The 17,967-nt window shown below is 37.8% G+C and overlaps 1 long non-coding RNA gene across 11 annotated transcripts in view; it reads right to left on the reverse strand.

Annotated features, from left to right (window-relative positions):
• Window positions 1–17,967, reverse strand: part of LOC144297418 (uncharacterized) — a 187,931-nt gene that overhangs the window by 82,868 nt on the left and 87,096 nt on the right. For 9 of the 11 annotated variants that reach the window (XR_013364488.1, XR_013364489.1, XR_013364485.1 and 6 more), the window contains 2 exons: window positions 1,849–2,049; window positions 787–929 (listed from right to left, as the gene is read on the reverse strand). This is a non-coding gene — a long non-coding RNA (uncharacterized LOC144297418). Of the gene's footprint in view, window positions 1–769; window positions 930–1,848; window positions 2,050–17,967 lie in introns of all 11 variants that reach the window. The other 2 variants (XR_013364490.1, XR_013364483.1) reach the window with 2 other exon arrangements.

Raw genomic sequence — 17,967 nt, forward strand, 5'->3', positions numbered from 1 at the left:
CTACAAAAAACACCCATAAGCAATACACTTTTCTTACTAAAAGGAGCCCATTTAGGGGATGTGGGTAGCTGTTTCATAAGGACATGTGGGTAGGTGGGCTGATTATAGAGGTCATTCTCTATAAGCAAGTTTCTAAAAAGGTACACGAGATGTTCACTTGTGATTGCGCATTGCCATCTATCTTCCTTCTCCTCTCATCCCTCTCTCCTAGGCACAGATTTGGAGGTTCCTGGGCTGTCATCCCATCACCAACAAATTGCTTCTGTCACCTCCCCCTCATTGCCCTTCATTCCTCTCAGCATAATTACCATCTTACTAATAAGTCAAATGAGTGGGTACAGCGAAGTGGGCAGCTCCATTTGGCTGCCTCACTGAGCACTGGCATGGGGCGAATGAGAAATTTGGATAATGGGGCTGCTGCTGCCCCCAGCGCTCCAAGGGAAGCCTGCTAATGGGTTTTCTCTTCAGTGGCTGTTGCTTACAGGGACGGCACAGGGAACCAGCTGAGAGGAGGCAGAGCCATGGCCCCATCTTGGTCCCCAAGCTGTGCCACATTTGTCATAGCAGTGATTCCTCAATCACCACAAATAGGAGACAGCCAGATCCTTCTAGGAATGGACTCACCCCACTCCCTGCTGCTTCCCCCACCCTCACCCCCACCCCCAAGCCCAAGCCCAAGCCCATTACTTTCAGACACGATTCTGAGTGAATGCTACCCGTCCTGACATCTGTGCTGCCCTACAAATCCACACTCTCCCGATGAGCTTACCAGTCAGCAACTCCCACCTGGCAAATCCTGACTCCAGGCCAGATGAAGGATTCTGGGGCAGGAAGGCAGCAGCACACTTAGGGACCTTTCCTCCTCCAGGCAGGCGAGCCAGGCATCAAGGCGACTGCGCAGACCACAAGACTTTAAAGGGACAGGAAATCTGCAGTAATGTATGCGATTTTGTTAACACATTAGCATGAACATTTCAGCAGCACATAAAGAGTGCCAACTGCTTAAAATGCAATACTGGGGCTATTGGTGTAGTGTTTCTTAATTTCATTTTAAACTCAGTAGAGCGTAGGTGATGATAAAGAAAGGGTGGAGCCTGAGTGTTAAGGATGTATGTAGCCTTATTCCTGCTCAGTGCAGAAAAATGCCAGATGAAATCACTGTGTCAGGAATAATGCCAATGCTTGGACACCAACTCGACCCTAATATACAAGGATGCACTTTCTTTTTTCCCTCATCCACACAACAGAGCTCCACCTGGCATATTTAGGGGGACATGGCAGGAAGGAAAGAAACACCATCTCATCCTACGAATTATTCCTGGGTACACTTTTAAAATATTAATCTACAACAGATTATTAATCACTAGGAAGGCAGCAAGGGCCACTGCCCACACAGAACTCATCTTTTATCACTCAGATCTCAGAATACTAAAAGAGCTGATAAAAAATTACTATTGGAGAACCATCTAAGATCCTTTCACCTTATCACCTTGTCCTTTCCTCCCTGGGACCAGCAGGGCCTGAATGAACACCCTCCCTTCCTCTAGTGTACAAAATAAAGGAAAAGAACGTGGAATTCTTCAAACACAGTCAGGCCTCGCTGATTTGAAATGAGGGTGTGAAGGTTAGTGCAGATGAGTGGAGAGCTCAAATTCAGCATATTTTTTAAAGGAGGGGAGGGGCAGAGGGAGAGGTAGAGGCTCCACACCCAGCATGGAGCCTGACCTGAGGCTCATTCTCCTGACCCCAAGATCATGACCTGAACTGAAATCAAGATTTGGATGCCCAATTGACTAAGCCATGTAGGTGCCCCAAATTCAGAATATCCTTAAAGAAATCCATGGATACCTCTTTTAAGTACATACAAGTATGAGAGAAGATTCCAAAGTGAAGTGAACATTGCTAAGAGAGTCATTCAGAAGAAGATCCGGGAAGATATTGAGGAAGCAAGGCCTATCCATGTCTCTTGTTTCAATTTTTCAAACACTGTGAATTCTTGAATTTTGTTGATTGCACCTTGACCCCCTTTGGGACACATCCCACTTTGAACTGAAACAGAGATGATGTAACATGTTAGCTACATAGGCAATTGGGTATTGGATAGTTTAATTCTGTCAGCACTAATAATTCTTTCAAAACAAGTTATGTAATCTTGTGGGTTTTGCCTTTAGAAGCCTGCACTCAGCTGGCAGTTCAGAGAATGCTTTCAGTTTAGGTCAACTCTGTGTTTCTGGAATCATAATCCCTAAGACCCCAAATAAATATTTCTTATTGCTTTACAGTCTCCTTGGTTGACACAAGTAATATACAATTACAGCTGATGAAGTGTTGTCCAAAAGGAGGCCAGTGTGGACCAGGTAAATATCATTTTGAGAAGCTTATTGTTTATACATCAATGGCTGATGACAATTTGGCTATAGGAAAGTGCCTTTGAAAATGCTTTTCTTATATAATTTTTCATCCATTCTTCTGGTCTTCCAGGTTTGACATAATAATGAACTTTGACTTCTCCATTTCAATTTAATTAATTTTTTTTTTTTTTGCCATTTTTTCTTTTGTAGGAATTACCATTAGCCAAGTTACTATGATGGGCCAGGTGGCTATTATTTGAAATGTTGATCTTCACTGCAAAGTAGATTATTTTAGGCCCACTTAGCAGATGGGAAAGTTAAAGTTTAGAGAGATTAAATGGGTTTGTTTTAGGACACAAATTCCATTAAAAAATCAATAATGTAAACTCACTATCATACCACTCTCTACCTACCTTTGATAGAATTGCTGGATTATAGATCAGAGCTATCCTGAACCAGATGTAATATATCAGTATTTTATTAGGCATCTGTTGTGGACTGAATGTTTGTGTCCTCCCAAACTTCATATGTGGAAACCTACTCCTCAGTGTGATAGTATTTGGAAGTGGGGCCTCTGGGAGGTCATGAGGATAGAGCCCTCATGAATGGGATAAATGCCCTTTTAGAGGATGTCAGAGGGCTAGCTCTCTCTCTTTCTGCCATATGATGATACAATGAGAAGTCAATTATCTGCAAGCCAAAGAGAGTTTTCACCCCGAATGATCATTCTAGCACCCTGATCTCAAGACTGCTGGCCTCTAGAACTGTGAGAAGTAAATATCTGTTGTTGGTAAGCCACTAAGTCCATGGCACTTGGTACAGTAGCCCAAACTACCTGAGTATTTGTTAAACATTCCTATTAAAAGTTATAGAAAATATGGTCTCAAATATTAATTATGCTAAACTGAACCTTATTATAAATTACCACTGGAAGACCCTCTCTTAAGTAAATAGATAAATCATGTCCATGACATTCCAATAATATTGGAACAAATATTGATTCCAATATTATTGACATTCCAAGGAGTATCTCCTTTCTGATCACTGCTGTTCAATCTCAGGATGCTCATGTCCAAGACTACCTTTGCAATGATGTGACCAAAGAATGATAACTAATGGATGGGTTTTACCTTGCCAGAACATCATTCTTTAGTCATGACATTGGCCTACCCCTAAGCAACAGGGTTTTGTTTTGTTTTGTTTTTTTCTTAACTTGGAAAAGAACACATATGGCTAAATCAACATGTGCATGACACACAAGTGGAAAGGAGAGTTAAAAAGGAATAATAATAATAATAATGATTAATAATAATAATAAAGTTCTAAAAGCTGCACTAATGGACTGAACAAAACATGATGAAATTTAACAGGCACAAATATAAATTTAAAAATAAAAATTGCCAACAACTGTACACATGAATAGTTGGTGGGGGGAAGGGAATTTATCAATAACACATGTGAAAAAGACAAAAGAGTTTTAATTGACTTTGAGCTCAGTATGGGTTAACTGTGTGATGTGGTTGCCAAAATACTAATGTAGTCTTAGGCAACAAGAACAGAAATAGAAACAACTTTTTATTTTTATTTATTTTTTTTTTATTTATGATAGGCACACAGTGAGAGAGAGAGAGGCAGAGACACAGGCAGAGGGAGAAGCAGGCTCCATGCACTGGGAGCCCGACGTGGGATTCGATCCCAGGTCTCCAGGATCGCGCCCTGGGCCAAAGGCAGGCGCCAAACCGCTGCGCCACCCAGGGATCCCCAGAAACAACTTTTTAGAACAAAGGGCAATCACCTCACTCCTTTCTGAGCCAGGAGGCTACACCTGCAGTGTTGGGTTAGGTTCTGTGGAGCACTCAAGTAGTGGAGGGACCTGGATCCATGTTGTATGGAGAATGATTGAAGGAATTCACAGTCAGGATGGAAAAAAGCCATGATAGGTGTCTTAAAATATCCAAAGGACTGCTGCATAGATGGAGAAATGAAGTTCTCCTCTGTGATTATATACACAGGAAATAGAAGGGAGTCTGATCAATATAAAGGGGATGCTTTTTACAACTTGGAATGTTATAAAATGGAACAAGCTGCACTTATAAAAAATGAGTTGTCATTCAACAAATTAAGCAGAGCTAGATGATTACCCAGAGAGCTTTTTAGAGGAGTTTTATCTTCAGTGAATTAGGGTTGGATAAGGTGAACTGCAGCATGAGAATGAGTGTCATTATGTCACAGCCCTTACAAATTACACACTGTTGGTCAATCATGAATCATTTGGTACATTTTTCTGTGATTTCTTCCTGTCTCCCCAATTAAAATGGAAGCTCTCTGAAAGCCAGGGATGGTATCTTTATCAAGTGCTTCTCTTCCCTTGATCCTTGTTCCTTCTACTATGGCACCAAGATAAACCCATAATAAATATGTGCTGGTTGACAGCTTGATTTATTAATTAATATAGCTAGTATCTTCCCTATTGAAGGATAAAGGTATGCCCCAATCCAACCTATGTTATGATTGCAACATTTCATTCAAGTTAATATTCCATGATTTTGGCAAGCCACTGTTTTTTCATCTCATATAAAAACACAAAGGTTCTATCTAAAGATATTCAGTTCTAAATAGTATGGACATTCTGGAAAATCTTCCTATGGTGGAATGTTCTCCTCGTGAAAGAAAGAGATGGGATTTCCAAGGTCCCCTTCAATTCTCTCATTCTATGAATCTAGTCACATGGACTGCTTTAGAAGTTTTGATTATTTTGTCACTTTCGTATATTTCCTTCATCTCTCACCTTCTCTATGTCTTCAATGACTTTGACAGTATCAGCATTGAGCCATGGATGTTAGTATCACATTCTGAACATAGCATCTCAAGAACTCTTAAAGATTAAATATGTAGAGAATTATAAATATTTGAAATAACCTGGGGCTGCTGTATGTACTGTCTTTAAACAGATTTTTTTGATCTAGTATCTTTTATTTGCCTGCTTATGTACTGGCCTCCCCCCCCCCTCCTCTTTTAGAGCTTCAGAACCTTAGCAGGTTTTAAGAATAGCAAAAGGCCCTGCAGACGATCAAAACATCCTAAGTCCCTGTCCTCTATACCTGTTGAAAATTGAAGAAAAGGCTGAGATACTCACAATCTCTGATACCACAACAGACTACAATACTAAGATTTGCTTTTGTGAATACAGAAAGCTCTCAACAGTTAACTATTGAAATGTTCAAGCTCTGGTTTTAGATGCACTATTTACTCCCTTTAGGAAAGATGAATAGCCTTGTTGGCAATCATTTCCAAGACAATGACCCTGTGTTCCACAAATATTTATTCTATGTCTTTTTCGAACATCTATCTCCAGTTCTTGATCTGTTGAAATCAAAATTTTGTCATTGTAGCTCTGCCAGAAATATAATTCAGATAGGCACAGATCATATATTAAAATATCTCATGCTTTCCTTCTTTGTTTGCTTTCTTCCCTCTTATTTCTGCCCTCCCAGCCTTTCTTTCCTCTTTCTTCACTGTATTTCCCCAAAAAATCCTTTAGGGTAGCTTACAAAAAAAGGTACAGAGAAAAGGTGAAATTGAAATTAAGAAAGAAGTTAAAGCAAAAGGAAAAGTTAGATGAGCATGACATAGAGATAAAGATACAAAATATGTAGCAAATGTCTACTACTCTATCTGAGCTGTTGCCCTGTGTTTTATAATAGCAAGGAAAGGAAAAAAATGGGAAATCATGTATATTAACATGTCTCTGAAATAAACAAACCTGTTGATTGGAGCATGACTACTCCTAGTACTGAGACCAGAGAGAATAAAGAAAATCTCATGGGTTTTTGCAGACATGGTTCTCAATATGATATTTACAAAAAGACAGCAATAACTTTGGTTGGAACATTTCTTTTGATATTCCTCAAAGTAACCTTTGGTCATGATGCCAAATGGCCCTCCTTTTGAAGGTACTGTGAGTGGTAGAGATGGGTGATGGGGAAAGAAGGGGTGGAAAGGAGAGAAAGTCACAGTGTTTCCATCACTTTCCAGCTTAACCGAACAATGGGTTTTCAAAAACTAGAGAACTGGGCCAGCTGTAATGTCTTTCAGACAACACTCTAGAAACTGAAGAACCCAAACTCTTTCATAAATCCAAAGCAGCTCTTGGTAATTGCTGATGCTCATGGATTGGAAGTTATAATACTTGATGAGGCCCAAAATAATTGAGGTTTCTTATTTCCAGCAAAATCCCATCCTAAACATTAAACAGTCAAGTTTGGATTAAGGCAAGCAATTTGTCTATCAGTTATATCACATGCAGCATTTCTAATATATAAACAACCATTCAAGGTAAGTTTCATGTAGAAATGGGGATATGAGAATTACATCTCAGTAACTTGTCTAAACTTACACAGTATAAGTAGAGTCCAGAATTCAAACCCACATTTCACTAACTGTGAAAATGGCTGCTCAGTTGTCCCTGATGAGGATTCACCTTGGCTAACTCCCTGCCGAATGCTTGTTAAATGTCTGGATTTTTTTTTAAACTGTCATTGTCTGTTCAGATATTTGTATGGCTCTCCAAAAGATTTTGTGATTTATTTTGGTCATAAGGCATGAGGGTGATAAAAGAAGATTCATATTCTGTCTCTCTCTCTCTCCTTTTTCTTCCCTTCTCTCTCTCTTTCTCCCTCTTCTTCTCTCTTTTCTCTAACTTTACAAAATCTGCCATTGCCTTCACAGAACATAACACATTTCCTGCTTTTTTATCCAGCTTCAGAAGATAAATTTTGTCTCTGATACGGTCACGGTTTGTGGGATATCATAGGGCTAAGAAAAGCAAATGCTGAATTTGGCCCAAAGCAGAAGGGAACCAGTCATCTCTAGTTTTCTTTTTATTTGTCTGTTCTAAAATGGCCATCGTTTTCCATGCTCAGCATGTTCCAGAAGAAGGTTCTTTGATGTTACTATCAGAATGGATAGGGTAGAGATCAATAGAAAAACCATACCTGTGACATGACATTCACACTTACCCAGCCTTCCATGTATAGTCCAAAATCTATCTTGCACCAGTGCAAAGAAGTTACAGGGACATTGTCTTGCCATTCCTGCCCTGCACAACACCTGTGCCACTCATCTTTTAAAACTCACTTATAAGTAACTGTAAAACTTTATATTTTATAAAATAGCTTCAAAGATGAATGCTTATAAAGACTATAACAATGTTGGGACACCTGAGTGACTCAGTTGGTTAAGTGTGCCACTCTTGATTTTAGTTCAGGTCATGATCTCAGGGTCCTGAGATGGACCCCTGCCTCAAGCACTTCTGCTGGGCTCTGTGCTCAGTGCGGCATCTGCTGAAGACTCTCTCACCCTCTCTCTCTGGCTCTTCCTCAATAAAATAGATAAACAAGTCTTAAAAAAAAAAAAAAGATCATAATAATACCATAGTGGATGTGCAAAATATAGAAAATCAAATGTGGAAATAAGAAATCAAGGAAATCAATTATAATTTCACCTCCATGACATTGCTGTTTACATATTTATGAACATAGTGTAGGCTTTTTTCTGTGTGCATATATGCACTAATACATGCACAAACACACCTATTTGATTTTAAGAGAATTAGAATTTCACTTAATTCATTCCATATAATTGTGTATTATTTTTAATTTCATTTTATAAGCATATTACAAGTTTATTGAATTTTTAAGTATGTTTTGAATGCATGTATAATATTCCGACATTGGTTATCCTGTAACTTCTTTAATTATCCCAATATTAGTGCATATTTATGTTTTCAATTTTTCACTCTAAAATAGTGCTATAATGATCATTGTTGCTTTAATACATAAAATTCTGATTCACATTAAATCACTTCTTCATCCCCAAGAAGCAAGCAGTGAAGTCTTGAGTTAACTAGCTCAAGAGAACATGGAAAGAATTTCAATATAAAAAGGAACAACATGTGTAAACATCCTGTGATAGAAAGGAGGGTGGCAAAAAAACACCACCACCACCACCACCACAACAACAACAAAATAAAAACAAAAACAAACCACAACAAACCCTAACACACATAAGGCACCATAAGGCCCTGAGTGCAAAGAAGTCTCTTTTCTCTTTATATAAGGGCATTAATTCCATCATGAGGTCAACACCCACAGGATCTCATTTAATGCTAACAACTTCCTAGAGGCCTCATTTCCAAATACCATCATATTGGGCACTGGGTCTTCAATGTATGAATTCTGGGAGGACTCAAACATTCAGCCATAGCAGATACAATCTGAGAAAAGGAACAAAAAGAATACAGGAACCAAGACTGGAAAAACTCTAAAAAGCTGAACATTTCCAACAGCCTGCCTTTGTTATTTTGTTTCTCCAATTCTCTTACTGATTAGCAAATGAAGCCCCAAAGCCAAAGGACTCTGTTGGTTCTTGAAAGCAACTAGAAAAAAAAAAAAAAAAAGTGGGAGCCAAAGAAGGAAAAACTGTGCCCCCAAATGCTTCCAGTGTTGAAAACAAAAACAAACAAACAAACAACAACAACAACAACAAAAATAAAATAAAAAATAAAAGGGTTAAAAACAGACTGAATTAACTGAACCCAAAGATTTAATTCTGGAAGAATTAGGTCCTAGGAAGAAGAGGGAGGTGTGGGTAAATATGCATCCATAGGATGTTTATTGGGATCCTAGTGTGTGTCAAGTCTATGAGTGACCTAACAATTGGGCTCTCATTAGGAAGTATAATTATATTTTTTAGTGTGTTTTTAACATTGATTCATTATTTGTTCATTCATTTTTAAATACGTTCATCAAATGCATTCTGTGTCTCAGGCTCTCAGGCATCAAATGCCTATTACTGAACAAAAGCAGATCTGGTCTTTAACTTCATGATTTAGGTTGGTGACAGTGTAACTCTTCATTTGAGTCTGTTAGAAAGTACAGGATCCCTGGATCTACCTCAGTACTGCAACTGGAAACACTTTTCTACTCAGTCTCAGATCAGCCACTTTCCTTAGCCTTAGGCACAAAATATTCCTGAACTAGGTTCCCATCTTCTTGAACATCTAGCCAGTACAAGGGCTCAAGAAAGGCCAGTTTACATTCATTTTCTTCCCTAATCTCTCCCCATGCTGTCTGAACCCAGTAATTCCCCAAAGGTTCAGGTTCCTCACATTCTGTCTCCTCTTCCCGAAGTCATCAGGGCACCTGGGGGCACATTACTGGCTTTCACAGTTCTTAATCAACTCCTTGCTAAATAAATTAGCACAAAAAACATAGGATATCGAAAACCCAATTATATTTTAGTTACTCTGACCACAGACAAATTGGATTATTTTCAATCCACACTTTAATTGGAAGTAGAAGATAATTTTGTTGTTTCCAGAGCATTTGTTTTACACTGTCCCTCATCTTAACTTTTCTTAGGCTCCTCTTCTCAGGAAGTGATGTATCTCTTCACAGACCTACAGGCCTTCCTCCAATTGAACTCAAACTGACATTTTTATTGCTTCTTTATGTGTGTTCCTTCTATTTCAAACCATGTCCTTCACATCTCTACCCTAACTAACCTTTGCCCTTCGTTTTGGTATGGAATTTACCTGTGATTTCTTGTTTTACCATTTCCACAGCTAAGCCCTTAAACTTTACAATGACATATTTAAAATATACAAAATGGCTCTTTTTTATTCAGATTCAAAGGATGCCTTAAAGGATACGTTATACCCAAGTAGAAGTGGCTGATGGGGCATTCATTAAAGTCATTATTTTTAAAGTGCTGGGTAAATATCAAGGAAAAACGTGACCCAGTAATTTCATTTTAGGATCTACTCCTGAAATACACTGACAAGAATATGAAATATAGAATGCACATAATTATTTATTATAGCACTTTGAATATGTCAAACAATTAAAAACTACTTAAATACCCAAATGGTCATTATAGGGACTAGTAAAATAAGCTATGATGTCTGCACAGAATACAGTAGTAAGAAACTAGAAAAAAAAAAAAAAGATTAAGGACAGCCCTGGTGGCTCAGTGGTTTAGCGCTGCCTGCAGCCCAGTGCATGATCCTGGAGACCTGGGATCGAGTCCCACATCAGGTTCCCTGCATGGAATCTGCTTCTCCCTCTGCCTGTGTCTCTGCCTCTCTCTCTCTCTCTCTCTCTCTCTGTGTGTGTCTCTCATGAATAAATAAATAAATAATCTTTAAAAAAATAAAAAGAAAAAAAAGATTAAGAATTTATACATATATAAAATATATATAGTATATATATATTGAGAGAGAGAAAGATAAAACAGAGACAGAGAGACAATGAAAGAGAAACACACACAGAGAAAAACAGATTTATTTATTATTAGTGTTGGTTTACACAATCACAGAGACTGGCAAGTCCAAAATTTATAGGGCAGGCTCAGAGGCTGGAGGCCCAGGCAAGAGTTGATGATACAATCATGAGTCTGAAGATAGGCTGCAGACAGAAGTAATTTCTCTCCCAGGGAGCTCCATCTTCTCTCTTGAAGCTTCAACAGAATGGATGAGATCCACTCACATGGACGTTAACTACAGATTGTACTGATTTAGATGTTAATCACATCCTAAAAAATACCTTCATGCAATTTCTACATTGGTGTTTGACCAAATAGCGGGGCAGCATGGTCTAGCCAAGTTGACATATAAAATGAGCTATTGACAGATACAATATACTGAAGAAGCTCAGTTTTACATAATTATAGATATACTTTATATTTATATAAATGTGTGTATAGTTTTTATTTACATATTATATGTATATACATATATATATACATATATTCTGTCTCTCTCTCTGCTTATTTATCTAAAAAACTTCTGTCCTTCTCTCCAGAAAACAATTCATGTGGGAAACATGACTTAGCTATCTTCAGAAATAGCTCCTTATTGGGGCACCCAGGTGACTCAGTAGGGTAAGCATCAGACTCTTGATTTTGGCTCAGGGTCAGAGTCATGAGATTGAGGCCTGTTTAGGCTCTGTTTTGGGTGTGGAGTCTGCTTAAGATTACTTCTCTCCCTCTCCCTTTGCTCCTCTCCTCCAAAAAACAAACACATAAAAAACAAAACCCCCTAAACAGTGAGGGGCATTTGTGTCAAGGGGAAGTCTAAGCAGTAAGCAGAGACAGACCATAGAGGACCTTGTAGGCCCTGCTAAAGATTTTCCAGTTTATTCAAACTTGGTGGTAAGTCATTGGAACATTTTTGAGCAGAGAACTGAGATAATAATCTGATTTTCTTGTGAGGGAGGATTCCTTTGGCTGCTGTGCCTGGAAAAGTTACTGCTGGGGGCCCAGGGCAGTGTGTGACAAGTACAGAAACTGGGAACTCCATTAAAGGTCTTCTGTGGTAGTCCAAGGGAGACAAGATTGGGGTTGGCTTTATGTATTAGCCATAGATTTGGTAAGAATTGATCAAATTCCTAGTATAATTCTCACATAGCTGTGTTTGAAATTGTTAAATGGATTATATAAAGGGATGTCAGAGAAAGGAGAAATCAAGGAAGATAATCAGACTTTTGGACTATGAAACTGGGGGAAAGGTGGTGCTATTTAATTACAGGGAGAAGTTTTTGGGAGAAGTGGATTTAGGAAGGAGGTTCTACTTTGGATGTTTGGTTTCAGAAGACTGCAATACATCTAAGTGGAGTTGGGAGTTGAATAAATGAGTCTGAAGTTCAGGGAAGAGGCTAAATCTGAAAAATACAAATTAGGGAGACATCAGGGTGAAGAGGTAAAGGGAGTTAGAGACTGAGCACTGAGCACCGGGAGTTGAGGTTCTGGGTACACCTTCTATTTCCACCCTTTTGGGGACACACTCTGGCCCTGCCGACTCTAGCATTGGCCTGGCTATGCTCAGCTACCTTGGATACCATGTGCCCCTCAACTCACACTACAAATCACCAATCCATAGACCTGGGCAAAGGGAGGAGGACTAACCTTGTTTTGTTTATTTATTTAACTTTTTGTCTTCTCCTTGCCCTGTAGCCTGTCTTTTGAATATCTCTATTGTTTCTTTTAGTGGAAAGATGTCCTGCCCCCAATCCCTCCTGCACCACCACCTGCTTGCATGCACTCTCTCTCTAAAACAAAACAAAACACCCAAAAAATCCAAACAAAAAAATGAAGAAATATCTTCTTAAGTTTGACCTCTGGCTACTGTCTGAAAACTTGACTGGTAAAACAATTTTCTATAGTAAAATAAAGCTGTCCCTGACTAAAAAGGTGGTTCACTGTATCTAGACCAAGCAAACAATATGGTTTATGATTAATACTTGACTTTCTTTTGAGAGTCTGGAATTCTGGCATGTACTAGTCTGTCTACATAACCAAACCCCAATAAAAAGTTTGGGTGCTGAGTAGGCTTCTCTGGGCTTACATTTTGCACACATGCTTCTACATTTTTGTTCTAAGATTGAGACAAGAGTGAGCTGTGTGTGGAAGGGAGAGAGCATAAAGTCTGCACATGGATTCCTTCAAACTCTACCTTTGCATTTTTCCTTTATGATCTAGGTATACCCTTACTACATTGCTGTAATAACTCTTAGTCATGAGTAAGACTACCGGCAGAACACACTGGTTCTTTCCAAAGAATCTCCTAGCACTGAAGTGCTCCTGGGGAGATACAATATATCTATCCTACCAAGAATATTTTTTTCAGTCTAATAATTATTTTTAAATAAACTTTTAATTTTAGAATAGTTTCAGATTTGCAGAGAAGTTTCACGTACAGTACAAGGAGGTCACATGTACTCCTCACCCCATTTCCCATATCATTACCATAGTACGTTTGTCACAACTAAGAAACATTTTATTTGAATTTTACTTGTTTTCCCCTAATATCCTTTTCATGTTCCAGGAATCCATCCAGGATACCACATAACACTTTATTGTCTTTACACATAGTTAACACAATGTAGCCCCCTTTGCTCTGTGACCATTTCTCACACTTTCCTTGTTTTCCTAGAAGTATTTTATTCTTTTTTTTTCTTTTTAACAGCTTTTGCTTCTGCTAATTATCTCTACTGCTCATTTGCATTCTATTTCATTAATTTCAGTTTTGTGACTTTTATTATACTGTTCTTTTTATTATTTTGTATTTACTCTTTCTTCTTTGCTAGCTGAATAGAATTCTTGGTTCATTATTTTTTATTAAATTAATTTTATTCATTAATTTTAGAAAACAAGAAACGATTTTTGTTTTCTAAAATTTGCATTTAAGAATATAAATATTCTTCTCTTTTAAGATCTACCATGTCTGTGCTACATTTGGGTAATTCCTTTGGATTTTGTTTTCCTAATTCAATAATACTTTCTTCAGCTGCATGTAGTCCATGAATAGGTATAAATAGATGTGGACAACAATAGTCAGAGATCAGAAAAGGGGTACAAAACAGTAGAAAGGATGGAATAAAAGCTAAATTTGACAATTTTGTCTTTGGAAATGTACAAATGACTTCCTAATTATAACACAATTAAATCAAAATAAAATAGAAGTGATACGTAAGTACTAAATATAAAATAAAACAAGATTCTAACTATATATAAAGTTGGTGGCTTAAAAAAGTACTACTTGACTCCACCTGCTTTGTGGGATGCATTATAAGGACAAAAAGAACTGCAATCAAACAAAACAGTAACTAGAATGGAGTACTCATATTGTGAATAATAGTGTTGTTTTGGTTAATGTACATATACATATGTACACATAATATTACAAAAAAAAACTAATTATCTAAAATTTGTTCCAGACTAAGATTTTAATGCAAAAGAAAAAAGAAAAATAACAAAATTAATTAATACCCTTGATCTTAAATGTGAATTAGAAATATTTTATAAATGTGTAATTCATTTTATCTTTAGAAGAAGTATCTTAGTTTTGTGTACTGCAATGGTTTCAAACAGTCAGCAATACCCAATAGCAATAATAACTTTTGGACTCAAAATCATTAACTCTAAATACTATTTCACACTAAAAGGAACCAATAATTCTCAGTAAAATTACTGATTCCATATCTGAAGCAGGAAATGTATGAAGAAGCATAATATATATTTACCAGAAAACAGAAAAGCTCTCAATGCCTAGTGCGGCTATGGCAACAAAAGTCACCAGCACCGATGTAACCAGGATCTCACTGATAAAAGAAGAAACAATTAGTGTATCAAAAGGAAGCCTGGTTATAATAGATTAGAACTCATCATCTTTGATTTTGACACTAAAATCAATCTCACTAATCACTTTAGGAAACTGTCAAGGCATAAACCCATTATACTAAAAACTGGTAGAAGGGGTGAGGGAAAGGTAGAAGGGGAAAATCAAGCATTTATCCTGCCTCTCCCATACTAGTTATGTTCCAAGATCATTTAAAAGTAGAAGAATGAAGTTCTTTATAGAAGATTCCCACAGCTCATAAGAACAGATTTTTCCACACCTTAATGTAATAAGATGTCTGGTCAATGATTCTCAATGACTGCTAAACCTAGTAGGTGAAAGGTTAATGGAGAACTTAAAAATGGATGGATTGAATCGATACCCCCTGAACCCTAACATCAGAAAGGAGCTATAATAAGATATGAAGTGACTCTTAAAGTTATAAAGTGTAGACAAGTATTTATGAAGATTTTTAAAAAATCAAACATGAAATGGCTCAATTGAGTCTCCATCAAGTCTCAACATTTACAGAGGAAAGTAGAACATGCTTAATGACACCATAAGGACAAATACAGAATATGAGAAACATGGCAGAAAAAAAGGGCTGTTTTTTTCCCCAAGTAAATGAGAGAGAGAGGGAGAGAAGGGAACAGAGAAAATAAACTTTCATAGATTAAAAAAAATGCTCAAGTCATATCAATCAAATATAATGTGTACACACTGCTTAGATATTGACTTATAAACCAAGAAAAGTAAGTGATGGCACAACTTATGAAACTGAACACTGCATTTGGTAGTGTTAGCATAAAGGATTTTCTTTTTCTTATTCTTTCCCTCTTTTATTTTTACTTCTTGATTGAGTACTGGTTTGTGCTTACTTTTTTAATTTTTTTTAATTTTTTTTTTATTTATTTATGATAGTCACAGAGAGAGAGAGAGAGAGAGAGGCAGAGACACAGGCACAGGGAGAAGCAGGCTCCATGCACCGGGAGCCTGATGTGGGATTCGATCCCAGGTCTCCAGGATCACGCCCTGGGCCAAAGGCAGGCGCCAAACCGCTGCGCCACCCAGGGATCCCTGTGCTTACTTTTTTAAAGAGTCTTTATTTCTGGCAATTGAATGTCAAATAGTTTTAAGAAATGCAGTCTTAAAATTATGAAGTTTCTGAGTTTCTTCTACATATTATCTCCTTGGATCCCCATGAGCAACTAAAGAATTACAAAGGGCAGGGTGTTATTAGCCATTATTTTTCTATTGGCAAAATGAGACTTTAAAATGCAAATGTTTTATCCCAATATCTTCTAGAAATTAGAATAATCAAGATCTCTGGCGACTGGCACTATGCCCTGTTGGTTCACTAACTCAGCTGCCCACATTACACATTAGCAAAAAGCAGAAGGAAATAGTCACAGCTATTAGGATTCTCTAGGCTTTAAATTTTCTTTTTATCAAATGTGCTTAATTTCACTTAACACATTCAGACAAAACATATAGTGAGAAATGGCCTAAGATCCATGTCCTCTTTTTGCCTTAACCTCTGCTAAATATTAGAAGTTTGACTCCTGGGCACATTTCCTGGACAGACTTAGGACCGAGCAATTCCCAAGTCATTTAAAATTTCAACTCTCTTGACTTTACCACTAACAAAGCAGCATTCAGTGAGCCACCCCAATGACCAAGTATTTAACATAAGGTACCTAAAGTTTCCCACTGCAAAGAGTAAGGTGTCCTTACGATTGAATGGACACATCAAATTTTACTAACCAGTCTGAATGCCACATAAGCCTTTTCTACTCTGTATGACTCATTTCACATTACTCATTTTTATGCAAAGATAATCCTAAGAGTTCGATGGTAGTCCAACAAAATTTCTAAATATTTCCTCAATTGGAGTATATTTATATTGTTTTCTAAATTCTGTATTATGTACAAGCTTTGCTCCACATTCATGCACATAAGCTTTCCTATGAATTGTGAGCTCATTCTTCAGGATTGCTTTCCAGAAGTAGAATTAATGGATCAAAGGAGTTTTAAGGCTCTTGATTCTTATTACCAAAATGTTCTCCAAAAGCATAGCGAGTTGCATACCTGCCAGCAATGCACCTTCTCAACACCCTCTGCCCCAGCGAGATTCTGCAGACCTCTGAACTTAAGTGGATTTGATTTGCATCTATTCTGGGTTTTTCTTCTGACATGTATCTGGTTTTGCATTTTATGTGAGAAGGTGGGGGGAGGGGGAACAAGCTTGAGGTGTTTCCTCCCCTTGAGCTGCCTTTTATGGTCCTTCTCTGTGTAGTCACTTTGCCTAGAAATGGTTTCATTCAACACTTTCCTGTTTTGATGTATGAAGTCACTGAGTCACTCTGCTTTTTAATCTCCTTAATTCTTTTGATCTGCTAGCTGGTTGAAAACAAAAGGAATGAGTAGCTGGCACAGAGGAAGTTATGTATGTTTCAAATGAAGTTTCCTCTTTGCAAGGCTGAGTGAATACAGGCTTGGCTCCCTCTGCCTCCATTTCGAATCATTCTATGCATGGCAGCGATGGTGTCTGGTTCAATGACCAAGCTGTCCAGGCTGTTGGTTAGAATGAGGCTTAGTTCTGAGCCGCTCTTCTGGGCAGTAATTAGAAGGTGCTAATCAGCGAATTGGAACAGTATGCAAATCAAAGAACAGTTTCCTTTAGAAGGTGGGAGGTTGCTTGTTATTTCCTCCTGCCCTCTTTGAATTTCTAACTCCCTCAGAAGCTCAAACAGGCTTGGTGCTTATCACACACACACATAAAGTAACTATTTGTGGTGATGGATGTTAATGAAACTTATCATGACAATCATTTTTGGGATACATATATATTTTAAATCATTATGTTGCACATCTTAAACTTCTACAATGGTGTATGTTAATTGCAGCTCAATAAAAGTGGAAAATAATGTTTGGTGCTTTGAAAGAGGACATAGGACTTAAAGAGGACATAAGACTTACAGTGTGGCCCTAAAGATATAGGCCATATTATTAAGCTCCTTTTTTTTTTTTTACACGATTTTATTCTCTTATTCATAAGAGACACACAGAGAAAGGCAGAGACGCAGGCAGAGGGAGAATCAGGCTCCATGCAGGGAGCCCCATGCAGGACTCAATCCTGGACCCCAGGATCACACCCTGAGCTGAAGGCAGATGCTCAACCGCTGAGCCATCCAGACATCCTTTAAGCTCTTAACTTTTTCTCAGTTTGTTTTTGACTGTTTACTAAGATTTTTGAAGACCTGATTGAGAAGTTACAGCAAGGTTATGAGATACAGAGCTTCCCTTGAGGCTGGATCTTTATCAGTCACACATAAACTTTGGGGATTGAGCCACCATGTGCATTTGTACATCTACCTTCATTCATTCATGTACATCTACCTGATTTCCATTTTATGACAGCACCATGCTAGGCAAAAATGA

Source organism: Canis aureus, chromosome 2 (genome assembly GCF_053574225.1).
Source record: "Canis aureus isolate CA01 chromosome 2, VMU_Caureus_v.1.0, whole genome shotgun sequence".
NCBI classification, from domain to species: domain Eukaryota; kingdom Metazoa; phylum Chordata; class Mammalia; order Carnivora; family Canidae; genus Canis; species Canis aureus.